Source organism: Ambystoma mexicanum, chromosome 11 (assembly GCF_040938575.1).
Source record: "Ambystoma mexicanum isolate Mex_15411 chromosome 11, UKY_AmexF1_1, whole genome shotgun sequence".
Lineage (NCBI taxonomy): Eukaryota > Metazoa > Chordata > Amphibia > Caudata > Ambystomatidae > Ambystoma > Ambystoma mexicanum.
Genome location: NC_090934.1, coordinates 822,169,677 through 822,190,663, shown reverse-complemented (window position 1 = coordinate 822,190,663; position 20,987 = coordinate 822,169,677). Strand labels below are relative to the sequence as shown.

At 46.2% G+C, this 20,987-nt stretch overlaps 15 non-coding genes across 15 annotated transcripts; all 15 read left to right on the top strand.

The window, feature by feature from the left end:
* The first annotated feature begins 2,535 nt into the window (after positions 1-2,535).
* On the top strand, positions 2,536-2,607 carry TRNAW-CCA (transfer RNA tryptophan (anticodon CCA)). The gene has a single exon. It is a non-coding gene; the product is annotated as a tRNA-Trp (tRNA).
* Positions 2,608-4,397: 1,790 nt separating this feature from the next.
* On the top strand, positions 4,398-4,476 carry TRNAN-GUU (transfer RNA asparagine (anticodon GUU)). The gene has a single exon. It is a non-coding gene; the product is annotated as a tRNA-Asn (tRNA).
* Positions 4,477-4,784: 308 nt separating this feature from the next.
* Positions 4,785-4,856, top strand: TRNAW-CCA (transfer RNA tryptophan (anticodon CCA)). The gene has a single exon. It is a non-coding gene; the product is annotated as a tRNA-Trp (tRNA).
* Positions 4,857-6,646: 1,790 nt separating this feature from the next.
* On the top strand, positions 6,647-6,720 carry TRNAN-GUU (transfer RNA asparagine (anticodon GUU)). Its single transcript has one exon. It is a non-coding gene; the product is annotated as a tRNA-Asn (tRNA).
* Positions 6,721-7,033: 313 nt separating this feature from the next.
* TRNAW-CCA (transfer RNA tryptophan (anticodon CCA)) lies at positions 7,034-7,105 on the top strand. The gene has a single exon. It is a non-coding gene; the product is annotated as a tRNA-Trp (tRNA).
* Positions 7,106-9,282: 2,177 nt separating this feature from the next.
* On the top strand, positions 9,283-9,354 carry TRNAW-CCA (transfer RNA tryptophan (anticodon CCA)). Its single transcript has one exon. It is a non-coding gene; the product is annotated as a tRNA-Trp (tRNA).
* A 1,790-nt stretch (positions 9,355-11,144) lies between these two features.
* Positions 11,145-11,218, top strand: TRNAN-GUU (transfer RNA asparagine (anticodon GUU)). The gene has a single exon. It is a non-coding gene; the product is annotated as a tRNA-Asn (tRNA).
* A 313-nt stretch (positions 11,219-11,531) lies between these two features.
* TRNAW-CCA (transfer RNA tryptophan (anticodon CCA)) lies at positions 11,532-11,603 on the top strand. The gene has a single exon. It is a non-coding gene; the product is annotated as a tRNA-Trp (tRNA).
* A 2,177-nt stretch (positions 11,604-13,780) lies between these two features.
* Positions 13,781-13,852, top strand: TRNAW-CCA (transfer RNA tryptophan (anticodon CCA)). Its single transcript has one exon. It is a non-coding gene; the product is annotated as a tRNA-Trp (tRNA).
* Positions 13,853-15,642: 1,790 nt separating this feature from the next.
* TRNAN-GUU (transfer RNA asparagine (anticodon GUU)) lies at positions 15,643-15,716 on the top strand. The gene has a single exon. It is a non-coding gene; the product is annotated as a tRNA-Asn (tRNA).
* A 313-nt stretch (positions 15,717-16,029) lies between these two features.
* TRNAW-CCA (transfer RNA tryptophan (anticodon CCA)) lies at positions 16,030-16,101 on the top strand. The gene has a single exon. It is a non-coding gene; the product is annotated as a tRNA-Trp (tRNA).
* A 1,776-nt stretch (positions 16,102-17,877) lies between these two features.
* TRNAN-GUU (transfer RNA asparagine (anticodon GUU)) lies at positions 17,878-17,951 on the top strand. The gene has a single exon. It is a non-coding gene; the product is annotated as a tRNA-Asn (tRNA).
* A 313-nt stretch (positions 17,952-18,264) lies between these two features.
* TRNAW-CCA (transfer RNA tryptophan (anticodon CCA)) lies at positions 18,265-18,336 on the top strand. Its single transcript has one exon. It is a non-coding gene; the product is annotated as a tRNA-Trp (tRNA).
* Positions 18,337-20,126: 1,790 nt separating this feature from the next.
* On the top strand, positions 20,127-20,200 carry TRNAN-GUU (transfer RNA asparagine (anticodon GUU)). The gene has a single exon. It is a non-coding gene; the product is annotated as a tRNA-Asn (tRNA).
* Positions 20,201-20,513: 313 nt separating this feature from the next.
* TRNAW-CCA (transfer RNA tryptophan (anticodon CCA)) lies at positions 20,514-20,585 on the top strand. Its single transcript has one exon. It is a non-coding gene; the product is annotated as a tRNA-Trp (tRNA).
* Positions 20,586-20,987: the final 402 nt, after the last annotated feature.

Genomic DNA, 20,987 nt, shown 5'->3' with positions numbered 1-20,987 from the left:
GGACGAACGCGTACGCTCCTTGACCAATCCCTGCCGTTTTGTATAAATAAACAGCAGAGTCACCTTGCTCCTTGTGTGTGTCTCATACTCTATCTCATCTGGGATATACGGGAGGAGTTGGGGCCTCCCTGCCCGGAGGTCTGCGGACGGCCCGGCCGACCCCGGCAGAATTTCCCCCCGACACTATCCTAGCCAGTCTACCTAAAGAAGCAATGAGGCTCTGCAGGTGCATGTACGTCTCCTACCTTTATTCTGTCATCAGACACACCAGGTGGATTGCCACAAGGAGCTCATGGCGCAATGGTAGCGCATCTGACTCCAGATCAAAAGGTTGTGTGTTCAAATCACGTCGGGGTCATACTTCCTTTTCCCACTCTGAAATACAAAATTGCTCTTCAGTATCTCGTTATTTCAACCTGACTGCATCTTTGTGCTCTGGGCCTAGTTGTTCTGGCGTTTCGAATGTAAGCTTTGCAGCAGGGAAGTATCATATTGACTGACACCCATGAAGGACATGGTCAACCTTTAAAGCAGGCCAATCTCTATGTTTTACTGGATGCAGCAGAAGTATTTCCTCTTTACCATCTCTTCAAGTGGGCCTGACTGATGTGCTGTTTTGTGCACGCTACGTGGGCTTTGTAAAGCATACCTCTGCCATTTGCATGGCCTCCTAGCGCTGTCAATATTTTCGTGTAATCGCTGAATGCTGCACTGTCCTGGGAACTCTAGGTGTGACTAAAGGATATATGTTGGGGCCCCGAAAGGGGGTCGGCAGTCTAGTGGCAATGGGCATCACTTTGCAGTTTGGGTTTGTGAGTTCAGGTACCGGTCTGGTGTCGGAAACCTGTAAGCGCCCTCCCAATCAACTGTCGGTCCTGGATTGTGAGGATTTCCCCTTATACTGGTCTCAGTAGACACATTTCCATTTTACTTTTTCACTCTCGCATTGCCTATTTCTCTCTCTCTCATAGTTACATTATAGACAAGAGAGACATTGTCAGCGAGAGGGCTTCACAGCACCTTCCCCCCTTTCCCTAAGTGCATTGCAAGGGGCTCTGGGAGGCGTGCACATTTGTCTGAAACACAAAGATCCACTGGCAATAAAAAGCGTAGTTCCCTAGTTTGCATTTCTTAGAATTTGAGGTGACACTCAGAGTTGTCTCGGGCGTGACTGTACCTTTCATAGGAGATGTGCTAATCCCCAAACCCTCTTCCTTTGTCCCAGTAATCTGTCTTAGTGCCTCTAGCAAGTTGTTTTCTGAAACAAAGCTTACCTGAACATCCTGTAAAATTGGTAACTTTTCAGTAGCAGTAAAGTGCAGTATATAGCATTCCTGTTGCTCACAGCATCTAGATCCAAAAATTGCTTACTCTACCCCAGAAATTAGAATTCACCCAGTCAAACAGAGGGATCTATAAAGAGCATGGCAAGTAGTTAACATAAGCTACTTCCCCCAAGTTCTCTTGGTGCACTCTGCTGCCCTCTTTTAACAGAAGAATGCAACTGCAGGTCTTGCTTCTCAGCAAGGTACCTACATATAGAATCCTTGGTGCACTCTTGCTAAATCTGCTGGAATGTGTCTTCTATTGTGCCCAAGGTGGTTGTGTATTTGGGGACTCAGGGAAGCAAGGGAGCAGTCTAATGCACTGCAGTGCTAAGAGAGGCATGCCTTTTTCAGAAAAAAGTTCAGGTTTTCTGCCAATCCGAAAAGAATAGCAATGTAATCAGGCCAAAGGCAGAACACACATGCCAGTGAGTCTCTGTGGCGCAATTGGTTAGCGCGTTCGGCTGTTAACCGAAAAGACGCTGCTGTTTTGGGCACAAAGACACAGAGTGTTCCACTCAGTAAACCTGAGTCATTTCTCCCGTGTTCTCTGGGTTCAGCCTACTGTCCCCTTTTAACACAAGTGCGCAACTGTGGCTTTCTCCTCATAGCAAGTTATGCCTACACAGAGGGCATTTGGTGCACTGTTGATGGGCTCTGTCCTCTACTAAATCCCCTGTGTTTGTGTATTAGGGGAGGTAGGGAAGTGCTTGATACCCTGATTTGCTGTGGGAAATAGAGCTATTTTAGAAATATTTTCAGGTTGCCTGGGAAGCATAAGCAAACAGCACACCAATCAGGCCCCAATTTAAGCACTGCATGAGTCTCTATGGCGCAATCGGTTAGCGCGTTCGGCTGTTAACCAAAAGGTTGGTGGTTCAAGCCCACCGAGGGACGATGCATTTTGGGTCAAAAATTCAGCGTGACCAACTATGAACTTCTGTTTACCTCTCGCAGGTCTCGTCTGCTGACGTCCAAAAAATCCAATAAACTGCAAGCAATTCTTCTCGCTTGCTTTAGTTTTTCAAAACTTGCCATTCAATTCATAAACATCAAGACTTCATGGGAAGGGTTTGGCTGCAGCGTGTACTGATGCACAGAAGGAAGCTATCCTAGCCAGTCTACTTAAAGAAGCAATGAGGCTCTGCAGGTGCATGTACGTCTCCTACCTTTATTCTGTCATCAGACACACCAGGTGAACTGCCGCAAGGACCTCGTGGCGCAATGGTAGCGCGTCTGACTCCAGATCAGAAGGTTTCGTGTTCAAATCACGTCGGGGGCATATTTGCTTTTCCCACTCTGAAATATAAAATTGCTCTTCAGTATCTCGTTATTTCAACCTGACTGCATCTTTGTGCTCTGGGCCCAGTTGTTCTGGCATTTCGAATGTAAGCTTTGCAGCAGGGAAGTATCATATTGACAGACACCCATGAAGGACATGGTCAACCTTTAAAGCAGGCCAATCTCTATGTTTTACTGGATGCAGCAGAAGTATTTCCTCTTTACCATCTCTTCAAGTGGGCCTGACTGATGTGCTGTTTTGTGCACGCTACGTGGGCTTTGTAAAGCATACCTCTGCCATTTGCATGGCCTCCTAGCGCTGTCAATATTTTCGTGTAATCGCTGAATGCTGCACTGTCCTGGGAACTCTAGGTGTGACTAAAGGATATATGCTGGGGCCCCGAAAGGGGGTCGGCAGTCTAGTGGCAATGCCCATCACTTTGCAGTTTGGGTTTGTGAGTTCAGGTACCGGTCTGGTGTCAGAAAACTGTAAGCGCCCTCCCAATCAACTGTCGGTCCTGGATTGTGAGGATTTCCCCTTATACTGGTCTCAGTAGACACATTTCCATTTTACTTTTTCACTCTCGCATTGCCTATTTCTCTCTCTCTCATAGATACATTATAGACAAGAAAGACATTGTCAGCGAGAGGGCTTCACAGCAACTTCCCCCATTTCCCTAAGTGCATTGCAAGGGGCTCTGGGAGGCGTGCACATTTGTCTGAAACACAAAGATCCACTGGCAATAAAAAGCGTAGGTCCCTAGTTTGCATTTCTTAGAATTTGAGGTGACACTCAGAGTTGTCTCGGGTGTGACTGTACCTTTCATAGGAGATGTGCTAATCCCCAAACCCTCTTCCTTTGTCCCAGTAATCTGTCCTAGGGCCTCTAGCAAGTTGTTTTCTGAAACAAAGCTTACCTGAACATCCTGTAAAATTGGTAACTTTTCAGTAGCAGTACAGTGCATTATATAGCATTCCTGTTGCGCACAGCATCTAGATCCAAAAATTGCTTACTCTACCCCAGAAACTAGAATTCACCCAGTCAAACAGAGGGATCTATAAAGAGCATGGCAAGTAGTTAACATAAGCTACTTCCCCCAAGTTCTCTTGGTGCACTCTGCTGCCCTCTTTTAACAGAAGAATGCAACTGCAGGTCTTGCTTCTCAGCAAGGTACCTACATATAGAAACCTTGGTGCACTCTTGCTAAATCTGCTGGAATGTGTCTTCTATTGTGCCCAAGGTGGTTGTGTATTTGGGGACTCAGGGAAGCAAGGGAGCAGTCTAATGCACTGCAGTGCTAAGAGAGGCATGCCTTTTTCAGAAAAAAGTTCAGGTTTTCTGCCAATCAGAAAAAAATAGCAATGCAATCAGGCCAAAGGCAGAACACACATGCCAGTGAGTCTCTGTGGCGCAATTGGTTAGCGCGTTCGGCTGTTAACCGAAAAGACGCTGCTGTTTTTGGCACAAAGACACAAAGTGTTCCACTCAGTAAACCTGAGTCATTTCTCCCGTGTTCTCTGGGTTCATCCTACTGTCCCCTTTTAACACAAGTGCGCAACTGTGGCTTTCTCCTCATAGCAAGTTATGCCTACACAGAGGACATTTGGTGCACTGTTGATGGGCTCTGTCCTCTACTAAATCCCCTGTGTTTGTGGATTAGGGGAGGTAGGGAAGTGCTTGATACCCTGATTTGCTGTGGGAAATAGAGCTATTTTAGAAATATTTTCAGGTTGCCTGGGAAGCATAAGCAAACAGCACACCAATCAGGCCCCAGTGTAAGGACTGCATGAGTCTCTGTGGCGCAATCGGTTAGCGCGTTCGGCTGTTAACCGAAAGGTTGGTGGTTCAAGCCCACCCAGGGAGGATGCATTTTGGCTCAAAAATTCAGCATGACCAACTATGAACTTTTGTTTACCTCTCGCAGGTCTCGTCTGCTGACGTCCAAAAAATCCAATAAACTGCAAGCAATTCTTCTCGCTTGCTTTAGTTTTTCAAAACTTGCCATTCAATTCATAAACATCAAGACTTCATGGGAAGGGTTTGGCTGCAGCGTGTACTGATGCACAGAAGGAAGCTATCCTAGCCAGTCTACTTAAAGAAGCAATGAGGCTCTGCAGGTGCATGTACGTCTCCTACCTTTATTCTGTCATCAGACACACCAGGTGGTCTGCCACAAGGACCTTGTGGCGCAATGGTAGCGTGTCTGACTCCAGATCAGAAGGTTGCGTGTTCAAATCATGTCGGGGTCATATTTGCTTTTCCCACTCTGAAATACAAAATTGCTCTTCAGTATCTCGTTATTTCAACCTGACTGCATCTTTGTGCTCTGGGCCTAGTTGTTCTGGCGTTTCGAATGTAAGCTTTGCAGCAGGGAAGAATCATATTGACAGACACCCATGAAGGACATGGTCAACCTTTAAAGCAGGCCAATCTCTATGTTTTACTGGATGCAGCAGAAGTATTTCCTCTTTACCATCTCTTCAAGTGGGCCTGACTGATGTGCTGTTTTGTGCACGCTACGTGGGCTTTGTAAAGCATACCTCTGCCAATTGCATGGCCTCCTAGCGCTGTCAATATTTTCGTGTAATCGCTGAATGCTGCACTGTCCTGGGAACTCTAGGTGTGACTAAAGGATATATGTTGGGGCCCCGAAAGGGGGTCGGCAGTCTAGTGGCAATGCCCATCACTTTGCAGTTTGGGTTTGTGAGTTCAGGTACCGGTCTGGTGTCGGAAACCTGTAAGCGCCCTCCCAATCAACTGTCGGTCCTGGATTGTGAGGATTTCCCCTTATACTGGTCTCAGTAGACACATTTCCATTTTACTTTTTCACTCTCGCATTGCCTATTTCTCTCTCTCTCATAGTTACATTATAGACAAGAGAGACATTGTCAGCGAGTGGGCTTCACAGCACCTTCCCCCCTTTCCCTAAGTGCATTGCATGGGGCTCTGGGAGGCGTGCACATTTGTCTGAAACACAAAGATCCACTGGCAATAAAAAGCGTAGGTCCCTAGTTTGCATTTCTTAGAATTTGAGGTGACACTCAGAGTTGTCTCGGGCGTGACTGTACCTTTCATAGGAGATGTGCTAATCCCCAAACCCTCTTCCTTTGTCCCAGTAATCTGTCTTAGTGCCTCTAGCAAGTTGTTTTCTGAAACAAAGCTTACCTGAACATCCTGTAAAATTGGTAACTTTTCAGTAGCAGTACAGTGCAGTATATAGCATTCCTGTTGCGCACAGCATCTAGATCCAAAAATTGCTTACTCTACCCCAGAAATTAGAATTCACCCAGTCAAACAGAGGGATCTATAAAGAGCATGGCAAGTAGTTAACATAAGCTACTTCCCCCAAGTTCTCTTGGTGCACTCTGCTGCCCTCTTTTAACAGAAGAATGCAACTGCAGGTCTTGCTTCTCAGCAAGGTACCTACATATAGAAACCTTGGTGCACTCTTGCTAAATCTGCTGGAATGTGTCTTCTATTGTGCCCAAGGTGGTTGTGTATTTGGCGACTCAGGGAAGCAAGGGAGCAGTCTAATGCACTGCAGTGCTAAGAGAGGCATGCCTTTTTCAGAAAAAAGTTCAGGTTTTCTGCCAATCAGAAAAAAATAGCAATGCAATCAGGCCAAAGGCAGAACACACATGCCAGTGAGTCTCTGTGGCGCAATTGGTTAGCGCGTTCGGCTGTTAACCGAAAAGACGCTGCTGTTTTTGGCACAAAGACACAGAGTGTTCCACTCAGTAAACCTGAGTCATTTCTCCCGTGTTCTCTGGGTTCAGCCTACTGTCCCCTTTTAACACAAGTGCGCAACTGTGGCTTTCTCCTCATAGCAAGTTATGCCTACACAGAGGACATTTGGTGCACTGTTGATGGGCTCTGTCCTCTACTAAATCCCCTGTGTTTGTGGATTAGGGGAGGTAGGGAAGTGCTTGATACCCTGATTTGCTGTGGGAAATAGAGCTATTTTAGAAATATTTTCAGGTTGCCTGGGGAGCATAAGCAAACAGCACACCAATCAGGCCCCAGTGTTAGCAATGCATGAGTCCCTGTGGCGCAATCGGTTAGCGCGTTCGGCTGTTAACCGAAAGGTTGGTGGTTCAAGCCCACCCAGGGACGATGCATTTTGTCTCAAAAATTCAGCATGACCAACTATGAACTTCTGTTTACCTCTCGCAGGTCTCGTGTGCTGACGTCCAAAAAATCCAATAAACTGCAAGCAATTCTTCTGGCTTGCTTTAGTTTTTCAAAACTTGCCATTCAATTCATAAACATCAAGACTTCATGGGAAGGGTTTGGCTGCAGCGTGTACTGATGCACAGAAGGAAGCTATCCTAGCCAGTCTACTTAAAGAAGCAATGAGGCTCTGCAGGTGCATGTACGTCTCCTACCTTTATTCTGTCATCAGACACACCAGGTGGACTGCCACAAGGACCTTGTGGCGCAATGGTAGCGCATCTGACTCCAGATCAGAAGGTTTCGTGTTCAAATCACGTCGGGGTCATATTTGCTTTTCCCACTCTGAAATATAAAATTGCTCTTCAGTATCTCGTTATTTCAACCTGACTGCATCTTTGTGCTCTGGGCCTAGTTGTTCTGGCGTTTCGAATGTAAGCTTTGCAGCAGGGAAGTATCATATTGACAGACACCCATGAAGGAGATGGTCAACCTTTAAAGCAGGCCAATCTCTATGTTTTACTGGATGCAGCAGAAGTATTTCCTCTTTACCATCTCTTCAAGTGGGCCTGACTGATGTGCTGTTTTGTGCACGCTACGTGGGCTTTGTAAAGCATACCTCTGCCATTTGCATGGCCTCCTAGCGCTGTCAATATTTTCGTGTAATCGCTGAATGCTGCACTGTCCTGGGAACTCTAGGTGTGACTAAAGGATATATGCTGGGGCCCCGAAAGGGGGTCGGCAGTGTAGTGGCAATGCCCATCACTTTGCAGTTTGGGTTTGTGAGTTCAGGTACCGGTCTGGTGTCAGAAAACTGTAAGCGCCCTCCCAATCAACTGTCGGTCCTGGATTGTGAGGATTTCCCCTTATACTGGTCTCAGTAGACACATTTCCATTTTACTTTTTCACTTTCGCATTGCCTATTTCTCTCTCTCTCATAGTTACATTATAGACAAGAGAGACATTGTCAGCGAGTGGGCTTCACAGCACCTTCCCCCCTTTCCCTAAGTGCATTGCATGGGGCTCTGGGAGGCGTGCACATTTGTCTGAAACACAAAGATCCACTGGCAATAAAAAGCGTAGGTCCCTAGTTTGCATTTCTTAGAATTTGAGGTGACACTCAGAGTTGTCTCGGGCGTGACTGTACCTTTCATAGGAGATGTGCTAATCCCCAAACCCTCTTCTTTTGTCCCAGTAATCTGTCTTAGTGCCTCTAGCAAGTTGTTTTCTGAAACAAAGCTTACCTGAACATCCTGTAAAATTGGTAACTTTTCAGTAGCAGTACAGTGCAGTATATAGCATTCCTGTTGCGCACAGCATCTAGATCCAAAAATTGCTTACTCTACCCCAGAAATTAGAATTCACCCAGTCAAACAGAGGGATCTATAAAGAGCATGGCAAGTAGTTAACATAAGCTACTTCCCCCAAGTTCTCTTGGTGCACTCTGCTGCCATCTTTTAACAGAAGAATGCAACTGCAGGTCTTGCTTCTCAGAAAGGTACCTACATATAGAAACCTTGGTGCACTCTTGCTAAATCTGCTGGAATGTGTCTTCTATTGTGCCCAAGGTGGTTGTGTATTTGGCGACTCAGGGAAGCAAGGGAGCAGTCTAATGCACTGCAGTGCTAAGAGAGGCATGCCTTTTTCAGAAAAAAGTTCAGGTTTTCTGCCAATCAGAAAAAAATAGCAATGCAATCAGGCCAAAGGCAGAACACACATGCCAGTGAGTCTCTGTGGTGCAATTGGTTAGCGCGTTCGGCTGTTAACCGAAAAGACGCTGCTGTTTTTGGCACAAAGACACAGAGTGTTCCACTCAGTAAACCTGAGTCATTTCTCCCGTGTTCTCTGGGTTCAGCCTACTGTCCCCTTTTAACACAAGTGCCCAACTGTGGCTTTCTCCTCATAGCAAGTTATGCCTACACAGAGGACATTTGGTGCACTGTTGATGGGCTCTGTCCTCTACTAAATCCCCTGTGTTTGTGGATTACGGGAGGTAGGGAAGTGCTTGATACCCTGATTTGCTGTGGGAAATAGAGCTATTTTAGAAATATTTTCAGGTTGCCTGGGAAGCATAAGCAAACAGCACACCAATCAGGCCCCAGTGTAAGCACTGCATGAGTCTCTGTGGCGCAATCGGTTAGCGCGTTCGGCTCTTAATCGTAAGGTTGGTGGTTCAAGCCCACCCAGGGACGATGCATTTTGTCTCAAAAATTCAGCATGACCAACTATGAACTTCTGTTTACCTCTCGCAGGTCTCGTCTGCTGACGTCCAAAAAATCCAATAAACTGCAAGCAATTCTTCTCGCTTGCTTTAGTTTTTCAAAACTTGCCATTCAATTCATAAACATCAAGACTTCATGGGAAGGGTTTGGCTGCAGCGTGTACTGATGCACAGAAGGAAGCTATCCTAGCCAGTCTACTTAAAGAAGCAATGAGGCTCTGCAGGTGCATGTACGTCTCCTACCTTTATTCTGTCATCAGACACACCAGGTGGACTGCCGCAAGGACCTCGTGGCGCAATGGTAGCGCGTCTGACTCCAGATCAGAAGGTTGCGTGTTCAAATCACGTCGGGGTCATATTTGCTTTTCCCACTCTGAAATATAAAATTGCTCTTCAGTATCTCGTTATTTCAACCTGACTGCATCTTTGTGCTCTGGGCCTAGTTGTTCTGGCGTTTCGAATGTAAACTTTGCAGCAGGGAAGTATCATATTGACAGACACCCATGAAGGACATGGTCAACCTTTAAAGCAGGCCAATCTCTATGTTTTACTGGATGCAGCAGAAGTATTTCCTCTTTACCATCTCTTCAAGTGGGCCTGACTGATGTGCTGTTTTGTGCACGCTACGTGGGCTTTGTAAAGCATACCTCTGCCATTTGCATGGCCTCCTAGCGCTGTCAATATTTTCGTGTAATCGCTGAATGCTGCACTGTCCTGGGAACTCTAGGTGTGACTAAAGGATATATACTGGGGCCCCGAAAGGGGGTCGGCAGTCTAGTGGCAATGCCCATCACTTTGCAGTTTGGGTTTGTGAGTTCAGGTACCGGTCTGGTGTCGGAAACCTGTAAGCGCCCTCCCAATCAACTGTCGGTCCTGGATTGTGAGGATTTCCCCTTATACTGGTCTCAGTAGACACATTTCCATTTTACTTTTTCACTCTCGCATTGCCTATTTCTCTCTCTCTCATAGTTACATTATAGACAAGAGAGACATTGTCAGCGAGAGGGCTTCACAGCACCTTCCCCCCTTTCCCTAAGTGCATTGCAAGGGGCTCTGGGAGGCGTGCACATTTGTCTGAAACACAAAGATCCACTGGCAATAAAAAGCGTAGGTCCCTAGTTTGCATTTCTTAGAATTTGAGGTGACACTCAGAGTTGTCTCGGGCGTGACTGTACCTTTCATAGGAGATGTGCTAATCCCCAAACCCTCTTCCTTTGTCCCAGTAATCTGTCTTAGTGTCTCTAGCAAGTTGTTTTCTGAAACAAAGCTTACCTGAACATCCTGTAAAATTGGTAACTTTTCAGTAGCAGTACAGTGCAGTATATAGCATTCCTGTTGCGCACAGCATCTAGATCCAAAAATTGCTTACTCTACCCCAGAAATTAGAATTCACCCAGTCAAACAGAGGGATCTATAAAGAGCATGGCAAGTAGTTAACATAAGCTACTTCCCCCAAGTTCTCTTGGTGCACTCTGCTGCCCTCTTTTAACAGAAGAATGCAACTGCAGGTCTTGCTTCTCAGCAAGGTACCTACATATAGAATCCTTGGTGCACTCTTGCTAAATCTGCTGGAATGTGTCTTCTATTGTGCCCAGGGTGGTTGTGTATTTGGGGACTCAGGGAAGCAAGGGAGCAGTCTAATGCACTGCAGTGCTAAGAGAGGCATGCCTTTTTCAGAAAAAAGTTCAGGTTTTCTGCCAATCAGAAAAAAATAGCAATGCAATCAGGCCAAAGGCAGAGCACACATGCCAGTGAGTCTCTGTGGCGCAATTGGTTAGCGCGTTCGGCTGTTAACCGAAAAGACGCTGCTGTTTTTGGCACAAAGACACAGAGTGTTCCACTCAGTAAACCTGAGTCATTTCTCCCGTGTTCTCTGGGTTCAGCCTACTGTCCCCTTTTAACACAAGTGCGCAACTGTGGCTTTCTCCTCATAGCAAGTTATGCCTACACATAGGACATTTGGTGCACTGTTGATGGGCTCTGTCCTCTACTAAATCCCCTGTGTTTGTGGATTAGGGGAGGTAGGGAAGTGCTTGATACCCTGATTTGCTGTGGGAAATAGAGCTATTTTAGAAATATTTTCAGGTTGCCTGGGAAGCATAAGCAAACAGCACACCAATCAGGCCCCAGTGTAAGCAATGCATGAGTCTCTGTGGCGCAATCGGTTAGCGCGTTCGGCTGTTAACCGAAAGATTGGTGGTTCAAGCCCACCCAGGGACGATGCATTTTGGCTCAAAAATTCAGCATGACCAACTATGAACTTCTGTCTACCTCTCGCAGGTCTCGTCTGCTGACGTCCAAAAAATCCAATAAACTGTAAGCAATTCTTCTCGCTTGCTTTAGTTTTTCAAAACTTGCCATTCAATTCATAAACATCAAGACTTCATGGGAAGGGTTTGGCTGCAGCGTGTACTGATGCACAGAAGGAAGCTATCCTAGCCAGTCTACTTAAAGAAGCAATGAGGCTCTGCAGGTGCATGTACGTCTCCTACCTCTATTCTGTCATCAGACACACCAGGAGCAATGCCACAAGGACCTCGTGGCGCAATGGTAGCGCGTCTGACTCCAGATCAGAAGGTTGCGTGTTCAAATCACGTCGGGGTCATACTTCCTATTCCCACTCTGAAATACAAGATTGCTCTTCAGTATCTCGTTATTTCAACCTGACTGCATCTTTGTGCTCTGGGCCTAGTTGTTCTGGGGTTTTGAATGGAAACTTTGCAGCAGGGAAGTATCATATTGACAGACACCCATGAAGGACATGGTCAACCTTTAAAGCAGGCCAATCTCTATGTTTTACTGGATGCAGCAGAAGTATTTCCTCTTTACCATCTCTTCAAGTGGGCCTGACTGATGTGCTGTTTTGTGCACGCTACGTGGGCTTTGTAAAGCATACCTCTGCCATTTGCATGGCCTCCTAGCGCTGTCAATATTTTCGTGTAATCGCTGAATGCTGCACTGTCCTGGGAACTCTAGGTGTGACTAAAGGATATATGCTGGGGCCCCGAAAGGGGGTCGGCAGTCTAGTGGCAATGCCCATCACTTTGCAGTTTGGGTTTGTGAGTTCAGGTACCGGTCTGGTGTCGGAAACCTGTAAGCGCCCTCCCAATCAACTGTCGGTCCTGGATTGTGAGGATTTCCTCTTATACTGGTCTCAGTAGACACATTTCCATTTTACTTTTTCACTTTCGCATTGCCTATTTCTCTCTCTCTCATAGTTACATTATAGACAAGAGAGACATTGTCAGCGAGAGGGCTTCACAGCACCTTCCCCCCTTTCCCTAAGTGCATTGCATGGGGCTCTGGGAGGCGTGCACATTTGTCTGAAACACAAAGATCCACTGGCAATAAAAAGCATAGGTCCCTAGTTTGCATTTCTTAGAATTTGAGGTGACACTCAGAGTTGTCTCGGGCGTGACTGTACCTTTCATAGGAGATGTGCTAATCCCCAAACCCTCTTCCTTTGTCCCAGTAATCTGTCTTAGTGCCTCTAGCAAGTTGTTTTCTGAAACAAAGCTTACCTGAACATCCTGTAAAACTGGTAACTTTTCAGTAGCAGTAAAGTGCAGTATATAGCATTCCTGTTGCGCACAGCATCTAGATCCAAAAATTGCTTACTCTACCCCAGAAATTAGAATTCACCCAGTCAAACAGAGGGATCTATAAAGAGCATGGCAAGTAGTTAACATAAGCTACTTCCCCCAAGTTCTCTTGGTGCACTCTGCTGCCATCTTTTAACAGAAGAATGCAACTGCAGGTCTTGCTTCTCAGAAAGGTACCTACATATAGAAACCTTGGTGCACTCTTGCTAAATCTGCTGGAATGTGTCTTCTATTGTGCCCAAGGTGGTTGTGTATTTGGCGACTCAGGGAAGCAAGGGAGCAGTCTAATGCACTGCAGTGCTAAGAGAGGCATGCCTTTTTCAGAAAAAAGTTCAGGTTTTCTGCCAATCAGAAAAAAATAGCAATGCAATCAGGCCAAAGGCAGAACACACATGCCAGTGAGTCTCTGTGGCGCAATTGGTTAGCGCGTTCGGCTGTTAACCGAAAAGACGCTGCTGTTATTGGCACAAAGACACAGAGTGTTCCACTCAGTAAACCTGAGTCATTTCTCCCGTGTTCTCTGGGTTCAGCCTACTGTCCCCTTTTAACACAAGTGCGCAACTGTGGCTTTCTCCTCATAGCAAGTTATGCCTACACAGAGGACATTTGGTGCACTGTTGATGGGCTCTGTCCTCTACTAAATCCCCTGTGTTTGTGGATTACGGGAGGTAGGGAAGTGCTTGATACCCTGATTTGCTGTGGGAAATAGAGCTATTTTAGAAATATTTTCAGGTTGCCTGGGAAGCATAAGCAAACAGCACACCAATCAGGCCCCAGTGTAAGCACTGCATGAGTCTCTGTGGCGCAATCGGTTAGCGCGTTCGGCTTTTAATCGTAAGGTTGGTGGTTCAAGCCCACCCAGGGACGATGCATTTTGTCTCAAAAATTCAGCATGACCAACTATGAACTTCTGTTTACCTCTCGCAGGTCTCGTCTACTGACGTCCAAAAAATCCAATAAACTGCAAGCAATTCTTCTCGCTTGCTTTAGTTTTTCAAAACTTGCCATTCAATTCATAAACATCAAGACTTCATGGGAAGGGTTTGGCTGCAGCGTGTACTGATGCACAGAAGGAAGCTATCCTAGCCAGTCTACTTAAAGAAGCAATGAGGCTTTGCAGGTGCATGTACGTCTCCTACCTTTATTCTGTCATCAGACACACCAGGTGGACTGCCACAAGGACCTCGTGGCGCAATGGTAGCGCGTCTGACTCCAGATCAGAAGGTTGTGTGTTCAAATCACGTCGGGGTCATATTTGCTTTTCCCACTCTGAAATATAAAATTGCTCTTCAGTATCTCGTTATTTCAACCTGACTGCATCTTTGTGCTCTGGGCCTAGTTGTTCTGGCGTTTCGAATGTAAACTTTGCAGCAGGGAAGTATCATATTGACAGACACCCATGAAGGACATGGTCAACCTTTAAAGCAGGCCAATCTCTATGTTTTACTGGATGCAGCAGAAGTATTTCCTCTTTACCATCTCTTCAAGTGGGCCTGACTGATGTGCTGTTTTGTGCACACTACGTGGGCTTTGTAAAGCATACCTCTGCCATTTGCATGGCCTCCTAGCGCTGTCAATATTTTCGTGTAATCGCTGAATGCTGCACTGTCCTGGGAACTCTAGGTGTGACTAAACGATATATGCTGGGGCCCCGAAAGGGGGTCGGCAGTCTAGTGGCAATGCCCATCACTTTGCAGTTTGGGTTTGTGAGTTCAGGTACCGGTCAGGTGTCGGAAACCTGTAAGCGCCCTCCCAATCAACTGTCGGTCCTGGATTGTGAGGATTTCCCCTTATACTGGTCTCAGTAGACACATTTCCATTTTACTTTTTCACTCTCGCATTGCCTATTTCTCTCTCTCTCATAGATACATTATAGACAAGAGAGACATTGTCAGCGAGAGGGCTTCACAGCACCTTCCCCCATTTCCCTAAGTGCATTGCAAGGGGCTCTGGGAGGCGTGCACATTTGTCTGAAACACAAAGATCCACTGGCAATAAAAAGCGTAGGTCCCTAGTTTGCATTTCTTAGAATTTGAGGTGACACTCAGAGTTGTCTCGGGCGTGACTGTACCTTTCATAGGAGATATGCTAATCCCCAAACCCTCTTCCTTTGTCCCAGTAATCTGTCCTAGGGCCTCTAGCAAGTTGTTTTCTGAAACAAAGCTTACCTGAACATCCTGTAAAATTGGTAACTTTTCAGTAGCAGTACAGTGCAGTATATAGCATTCCTGTTGCGCACAGCATCTAGATCCAAAAATTGCTTATTCTACCCCAGAAATTAGAATTCACCCAGTCAAACAGAGGGATCTATAAAGATCATGGCAAGTAGTTAACATAAGCTACTTCCCCCAAGTTCTCTTGGTGCACTCTGCTGCCCTCTTTTAACAGAAGAATGCAACTGCAGGTCTTGCTTCTCAGCAAGGTACCTACATATAGAAACCTTGGTGCACTCTTGCTAAATCTGCTGGAATGTGTCTTCTATTGTGCCCAAGGTGGTTGTGTATTTGGGGACTCAGGGAAGCAAGGGAGCAGTCTAATGCACTGCAGTGCTAAGAGAGGCATGCCTTTTTCAGAAAAAAGTTCAGGTTTTCTGCCAATCAGAAAAAAATAGCAATGCAATCAGGCCAAAGGCAGAACACACATGCCAGTGAGTCTCTGTGGCGCAATTGGTTAGCGCGTTCGGCTGTTAACCGAAAAGACGCTGCTGTTTTTGGCACAAAGACACAGAGTGTTCCACTCAGTAAACCTGAGTCATTTCTCCCGTGTTCTCTCGGTTCAGCCTACTGTCCCCTTTTAACACAAGTGCGCAACTGTGGCTTTCTCCTCATAGCAAGTTATGCCTACACAGAGGACATTTGGTGCACTGTTGATGGGCTCTGTCCTCTACTAAATCCCCTATGTTAGTGGATTAGTGGAGGTAGGGAAGTGCTTGATACCCTGATTTGCTGTGGGAAATAGAGCTATTTTAGAAATATTTTCAGGTTGCCTGGGAAGCATAAGCAAACAGCACACCAATCAGGCCCCAGTGTAAGCACTGCATGAGTCTCTGTGGCGCAATCGGTTAGCGCGTTCGGCTGTTAACCGAAAGGTTGTTGGTTCAAGCCCACCCAGGGACGATGCATTTTGGCTCAAAAATTCAGCATGACCAACTATGAACTTCTGTTTACCTCTCGCAGGTCTCGTCTGCTGACGTCCAAAAAATCCAATAAACTGCAAGCAATTCTTCTCGCTTGCTTTAGTTTTTCAAAACTTGCCATTCAATTCATAAACATCAAGACTTCATGGGAAGGGTTTGGCTGCAGCGTGTACTGATGCACAGAAGGAAGCTATCCTAGCCAGTCTACTTAAAGAAGCAATGAGGCTCTGCAGGTGCATGTACGTCTCCTACCTTTATTCTGTCATCAGACACACCAGGTGGACTGCCACAAGGACCTCGTGGCGCAATGGTAGCGCGTCTGACTCCAGATCAGAAGGTTGCGTGTTCAAATCACGTCGGGGTCATATTTGCTTTTCCCACTCTGAAATATAAAATTGCTCTTCAGTATCTCGTTATTTCAACCTGACTGCATCTTTGTGCTCTGGGCCTAGTTGTTCTGGCGTTTCGAATGTAAGCTTTGCAGCAGGGAAGTATCATATTGACAGACACCCATGAAGGACATGGTCATCCTTTAAAGCAGGCCAATCTCTATGTTTTACTGGATGCAGCAGAAGTATTTCCTCTTTACCATCTCTTCAAGTGGGCCTGACTGATGTGCTGTTTTGTGCACGCTACGTGGGCTTTGTAAAGCATACCTCTGCCATTTGCATGGCCTCCTAGCGCTGTCAATATTTTCGTGTAATCGCTGAATGCTGCACTGTCCTGGGGACTCTAGGTGTGACTAAAGGATATATACTGGGGCCCCGAAAGGGGGTCGGCAGTCTAGTGGCAATGCCCATCACTTTGCAGTTTGGGTTTGTGAGTTCAGGTACCGGTCTGTAAGCGCCCTCCCAATCAACTGTCGGTCCTGGATTGTGAGGATTTCCCCTTATAGTGGTCTCAGTAGACACATTTCCATTTTACTTTTTCACTCTCGCATTGCCTATTTCTCTCTCTCTCATAGTTACATTATAGACAAGAGAGACATTGTCAGCGAGAGGGCTTCACAGCACCTTCCCCCATTTCCCTAAGTGCATTGCAAGGGGCTCTGGGAGGCGTGCACATTTGTCTGAAACACAAAGATCCACTGGCAATAAAAAGCGTAGGTCCCTAGTTTGCATTTCTTAGAATTTGAGGTGACACTCAGAGTTGTCTCGGGCGTGACTGTACCTTTCATAGGAGATGTGCTAATCCCCAAACCCTCTTCCTTTGTCCCAGTAATCTGTCTTAGTGTCTCTAGCAAGTTGTTTTCTGAAACAAAGCTTACCTGAACATCCTGTAAAATTGGTAACTTTTCAGTAGCAGTACAGTGCAGTATATAGCATTCCTGTTGCGCACAGCATCTAGATCCAAAAATTGCTTACTCTACCCCAGAAATTAGAATTCACCCAGTCAAACAGAGGGATCTATAAAGAGCATGGCAAGTAGTTAACATAAGCTACTTCCCCCAAGTTCTCTTGGTGCACTCTGCTGCCCTCTTTTAACAGAAGAATGCAACTGCAGGTCTTGCTTCTCAGCAAGGTACCTACATATAGAATCCTTGGTGCACTCTTGCTAAATCTGCTGGAATGTGTCTTCTATTGTGCCCAAGGTGGTTGTGTATTTGGGGACTCAGGGAAGCAAGGGAGCAGTCTAATGCACTGCAGTGCTAAGAGAGGCATGCCTTTTTCAGAAACAAGTTCAGGTTTTCTGCCAATCAGAAAAAAATAGCAATGCAATCAGGCCAAAGGCAGAACACACATGCCAGTGAGTCTCTGTGGCGCAATTGGTTAGCGCGTTCGGCTGTTAACCGAAAAGACGCTGCTGTTTTTGGCACAAAGACACAGAGTGTTCCACTCAGTAAACCTGAGTCATTTCTCCCGTGTTCTCTGGGTTCAGCCTACTGTCCCCTTTTAACACAAGTGCGCAACTGTGGCTTTCTCCTCATAGCAAGTTATGCCTATACAGAGGACATTTGGTGCACTGTTGATGGGCTCTGTCTTCTACTAAATCCCCTGTGTTTGTGGATTAGGGGAGGTAGGGAAGTGCTTGATACCCTGATTTGCTGAGGGAAATAGAGCTATTTTAGAAATATTTTCAGGTTGCCTGGGAAGCATAAGCAAACAGCACACCAATCAGGCCCCAGTGTAAGCACTGCATGAGTCTCTGTGGCGCAATCGGTTAGCGTGTTCGGCTGTTAACCGAAAGGTTGATGGTTCAAGCCCACCCAGGGACGGTGCATTTTGGCTCAAAAATTCAGCATGACCAACTATGAACTTCTGTTTACCTCTCGCAGGTCTCGTCTGCTGACGTCCAAAAAATCCAATAAACTGCAAGCAATTCTTCTCGCTTGCTTTAGTTTTTCAAAACTTGCCATTCAATTCATAAACATCAAGACTTCATGGGAAGGGTTTGGCTGCAGCGTGTACTGATGCACAGAAGGAAGCTATCCTAGCCAGTCTACTTAAAGAAGCAATGAGGCTCTGCAGGTGCATGTACGTCTCCTACCTTTATTCTGTCATCAGACACACCAGGTGGACTGCCACAAGGACCTCGTGGCGCAATGGTAGCGCGTCTGACTCCAGATCAGAAGGTTGCGTGTTCAAATCACGTCGGGGTCATATTTGCTTTTCCCATTCTGAAATACAAAATTGCTCTTCAGTATCTCGTTATTTCAACCTGACTGCATCTTTGTGCTCTGGGCCTAGTTGTTCTGGCGTTTCGAATGTAAGCTTTGCAGCAGGGAAGTATCATATTGACAGACACCCATGAAGGACATGGTCAACCTTTAAAGCAGGCCAATCTCTATGTTTTACTGGATGCAGCAGAAGTATTTCCTCTTTACCATCTCTTCAAGTGGGCCTGACTGATGTGCTGTTTTCTGCACGCTACGTGGGCTTTGTAAAGCATACCTCTGCCATTTGCATGGCCTCCTAGCGCTGTCAATATTTTCGTGTAATCGCTGAATGCTGCACTGTCCTGGGAACTCTAGGTGTGACTAAAGGATATATGTTGGGGCCCCGAAAGGGGATCGGCAGTCTAGTGGCAATGCCCATCACTTTGCAGTTTGGGTTTGTGAGTTCAGGTACCGGTCTGGTGTCGGAAACCTGTAAGCGCCCTCCCAATCAACTGTCGGTCCTGGATTGTGAGGATTTCCCCTTATACTGGTCTCAGTAGACACATTTCCATTTTACTTTTTCACTCTCGCATTGCCTATTTCTCTCTCTCTCATAGTTACATTATAGACAAGAGAGACATTGTCAGCGAGTGGGCTTCACAGCACCTTCCCCCCTTTCCCTAAGTGCATTGCATGGGGCTCTGGGAGGCGTGCACATTTGTCTGAAACACAAAGATCCACTGGCAATAAAAAGCGTAGGTCCCTAGTTTGCATTTCTTAGAATTTGAGGTGACACTCAGAGTTGTCTCGGGCGTGACTGTACCTTTCATAGGAGATGTGCTAATCCCCAAACCCTCTTCCTTTGTCCCAGTAATCTGTCTTAGTGCCTCTAGCAAGTTGTTTTCTGAAACAAAGCTTACCTGAACATCCTGTAAAATTGGTAACTTTTCAGTAGCAGTACAATGCAGTATATAGCATTCCTGTTGCGCACAGCATCTAGATCCAAAAATTGCTTACTCTACCCCAGAAATTAGAATTCACCCAGTCAAACAGAGGGATCTATAAAGAGCATGGCAAGTAGTTAACATAAACTACTTCCCCCAAGTTCTCTTGGTGCACTCTGCTGCCATCTTTTAACAGAAGAATGCAACTGCAGGTCTTGCTTCTCAGAAAGGTACCTACATATAGAAACCTTGGTGCACTCTTGCTAAATCTGCTGGAATGTGTCTTCTATTGTGCCCAAGGTGGTTGTGTATTTGGCGACTCAGGGAAGCAAGGGAGCAGTCTAATGCACTGCAGTGCTAAGAGAGGCATGCCTTTTTCAGAAAAAAGTTCAGGTTTTCTGCCAATCAGAAAAAAATAGCAATGCAATCAGGCCAAAGGCAGAACACACATGCCAGTGAGTCTCTGTGGTGCAATTGGTTAGCGCGTTCGGCTGTTAACCGAAAAGACGCTGCTGTTTTTGGCACAAAGACACAGAGTGTTCCACTCAGTAAACCTGAGTCATTTCTCCCGTGTTCTCTGGGTTCAGCCTACTGTCCCCTTTTAACACAAGTGCGCAACTGTGGCTTTCTCCTCATAGCAAGTTATGCCTACACAGAGGACATTTGGTGCACTGTTGATGGGCTCTGTCCTCTACTAAATCCCCTGTGTTTGTGGATTACGGGAGGTAGGGAAGTGCTTGATACCCTGATTTGCTGTGGGAAATAGAGCTATTTTAGAAATATTTTCAGGTTGCCTGGGAAGCATAAGCAAACAGCACACCAATCAGGCCCCAGTGTAAGCACTGCATGAGTCTCTGTGGCGCAATCGGTTAGCGCGTTCGGCTGTTAACCGAAAGGTTGGTGGTTCAAGCCCACCCAGGGACGATGCATTTTGTCTCAAAAATTCAGCATGACCAACTATGGACTTCTGTTTACCTCTCGCAGGTCTCGTCTACTGACGTCCAAAAAATCCAATAAACTGCAAGCAATTCTTCTCGCTTGCTTTAGTTTTTCAAAACTTGCCATTCAATTCATAAACATCAAGACTTCATGGGAAGGGTTTGGCTGCAGCGTGTGCTGATGCACAGAAGGAAGCTATCCTAGCCAGTCTACTTAAAGAAGCAATGAGGCTTTGCAGGTGCATGTACGTCTCCTACCTTTATTCTGTCATCAGACACACCAGGTGGACTGCCGCAAGGACCTCGTGGCGCAATGGTAGCGCGTCTGACTCCAGATCAGAAGGTTGCGTGTTCAAATCACGTCGGGGTCATATTTGCTTTTCCCACTCTGAAATATAAAATTGCTCTTCAGTATCTCGTTATTTCAACCTGACTGCATCTTTGTGCTCTGGGCCTAGTTGTTCTGGCGTTTCGAATGTAAGCTTTGCAGCAGGGAAGTATCATATTGACAGACACCCATGAAGGACATGGTCAACCTTTAAAGCAGGCCAATCTCTATGTTTTACTGGATGCAGCAGAAGTATTTCCTCTTTACCATCTCTTCAAGTGGGCCTGACTGATGTGCTGTTTTGTGCACGCTACGTGGGCTTTGTAAAGCATACCTCTGCCATTTGCATGGCCTCCTAGCGCTGTCAATATTTTCGTGTAATCGCTGAATGCTGCACTGTCCTGGGAACTCTAGGTGTGACTAAAGGATATATGCTGGGGCCCCG